At 82.8% G+C, this 2,500-nt stretch overlaps 1 non-coding gene across 1 annotated transcript; it reads right to left on the bottom strand.

Moving 5' to 3' along the window:
- Nucleotides 1–296: 296 nt before the first annotated feature.
- On the bottom strand, nucleotides 297–449 carry LOC142077397 (5.8S ribosomal RNA). Its single transcript, XR_012671778.1, has one exon. It is a non-coding gene; the product is annotated as a 5.8S ribosomal RNA (ribosomal RNA).
- Nucleotides 450–2,500: the final 2,051 nt, after the last annotated feature.

Here is a 2,500-nt window from a genome sequence, read left to right as displayed (position 1 = left end):
CCCCGCCGCCGCGCCGGGCCCGACCGGCCCGACGCACCCTGGCGCGGCCCCGACGGGACGAGGCTCCGCCCAGCGGGCGCTCCGGGAGCGGGGAGCTTCGGAGCGCTCCCCGAGTCTCGATTTAGGGGGACGAAGGCCCTTGGGCCGACGGCGCCGGGCGGCGGCGAACCGCTTCCCCGGCCCGAGGCCGCGCGCGGGCCTGCGAGGCACCCCAGCCGCGCCGCTGCGGCCGCCGCCTCCCCACCCCGGGGAGGGGGGGGGAGGGGGGGCGGCCCAGCCGGCGATTGATCGTCAAGCGACGCTCAGACAGGCGTAGCCCCGGGAGGAACCCGGGGCCGCAAGTGCGTTCGAAGTGTCGATGATCAATGTGTCCTGCAATTCACATTAATTCTCGCAGCTAGCTGCGTTCTTCATCGACGCACGAGCCGAGTGATCCACCGCTAAGAGTTGTCTGCCTTTCGGCACCGCCCCGCGCGCGCGGGGGGGCCGGGACCGCTCGCCAGCAGCGGCCCCTCTCGGAGGACGGCCCACCGCCCGCCCGCCCGCCGGCCCGCCCCCCCCGCCCGCGCGGAGGGGGCCGCGGCGCGGCGCCACGGGCCGCGGCGGAGAGGCCTCGCCTCGCCTGACCGTACGAGCACACCCAGCGGAAGGGAAAAAGGGAACGGGAAAAAACCCCGAACGGCAAGGGCGGGGAGCCCGCGCTCCCGACTCGACCCACAGCGGGCAGACGCCCCTTGCGCGTTTCGGAGGCGGCCCAGGCGCCCGGGCTCGGCCCGGCCTCCGCACGGAGGCGGCGACGCGCCCGGCCGCGCCGCCCGCCCGCCTCGCTCGGGACAACGGATGCTGCTGCCGGGCGGCAGCAGCGGGGCGCCCCGCCGGACCCCCGCGCGCGCGCGCCTCCGCCCACAACCTGCGCCGCGCTACGACAGCCGGCTCCCCTTCCCGCGGCTCGCCCCGCCGGCGCCTCCGCGGCTCCGCCGCCGGCCGCGCCGGAGGCGGCGACCGCCGGAGCCCGAGCCGGCGACGCGGCACGCCGCCCGCGGCCCGCCGGACGGCGCCCGCCGCCGCGCCGGCGCGGCCGCCCGCCCGGAACCGCCGCCGCCGCCGCCCCCCGCCTCGGCCCCCTTCCGCGGGCACGCGCCAGGCGACGAGGCGGACGGCGCTAAGGCGGGGGCGGCGCCCGCTCTCCCCGTTTCCACGCGGAGACCGGGAGTGGGACGCCCCCGCCCGCGCGCCCGCCCGCCCGGCGCGGCCGGGAAGGGCGGCGGGGAAGCGACGGGCGGGGCCCGGGCCGGGACAGCCGCGGCCGGCGGCGGGCGCCCTCCGGCCGGCCGACACGCCGAGCGGCGCCGCCGCCGCTCGGCCGGGGTGCCGCCCTCGCCGGCGGCCGGCGGCGCGGGACCGCCGAGCGCTCGCCGGGGGGCGAGGGGGAGGGAGCGGAGCGCAGCGCGCCGCAGCGCTGCGACGGGGCGGGGCGCGGCGGCCCGGCGGCCGCCGGGCGAGCCCCCGCCGCGGGGGCTCGCCGCCCCCTCGGCGGAGAGCCCGCGCTCCCGCCGGGGGGGGTCCACCCGTTTCGAGGCAGGCGGGCCGGCCGCGGCCGACCGCGCCGCGGTCTCCTCCGCCGAGACCGGACCGCGGAGAGGGGGGGGCAGCGGGACCCCTCCCCGGCACGGCTGCCCGCGCGACGGGCACGGGCGGCGCCCAGCCAGGGGCTCTGCGGGAGCGACTCCCGCCCCTGGAGGCGCCACCGCCCGGCCGCCCCGCGGGTCGCATCGAGCCGCCCGCGTCTTTAAACCGCCGCCCGGCTCCGCGGCCTTCGACCCCCGGCGCTCGCCGAGGGAGGGCCGCCGAGGCGCGGACGCTAGGTACCTGGCCCTGGGGTGAGGGAAACGACCTGCAGGCCCCGCGGGGGTGCCTCCCCCGCTGCCGCCCTCGGGGGAGCGTCCGCCCGCGGGGGCGCGCCCGACGTCCGCCGCCACCGCCTCGTCCTCCTGCCCGGGGCCCGGGGTTTCCCTCAGTAGCCCGGCGCTGCGCCCGGGAGGAGAGCCGTGGCTCGGGCCGCCCGCCGGCGCGGGACGCGACCCGGCAAGGGCCTCGCCCGCCCAAGGCGGCGTCGGCGGCGGAGCCCCCCGCCCCGAGCTCCCCCCCCCGCACCGCGGGGGTGGGGGAGGGGAGAGGCGGGGGGGCGCCGCCGAAGGCGCCGCCCGGCGCCGCGCGCCACGCCCGGAACGCCCGGAGGCCTCGCCCTGCGCGGCCGGCCGGCCGGGCGGGCCGCTCCGCAGCGGCCCGCCCCGGTGCGGGGAGGGTCGGGGGAGCCGCCCCCCCCGACCCCGAAGGCCCTCTTGCGCTCTCGCACGCTCGCGCCTGCCGCCCCGTCGTCGCCGCTCGCCGCTCCCTCCCGGCTGCCCGCGCGGGCTCGGCCGGCGGGGGCTCGTCGCACCCCGCGCCGGCAGCCCCCGCTTCTCGCGCGCTGCCGCCCGCGCTCCGAGACCGGGGGGGG

The sequence above is a fragment of the Calonectris borealis genome, unplaced genomic scaffold (genome assembly GCF_964195595.1).
Source record: "Calonectris borealis unplaced genomic scaffold, bCalBor7.hap1.2 HAP1_SCAFFOLD_239, whole genome shotgun sequence".
In the NCBI taxonomy this organism is placed as follows: domain Eukaryota; kingdom Metazoa; phylum Chordata; class Aves; order Procellariiformes; family Procellariidae; genus Calonectris; species Calonectris borealis.
This window is presented reverse-complemented; position numbering and strand designations above follow the sequence as displayed.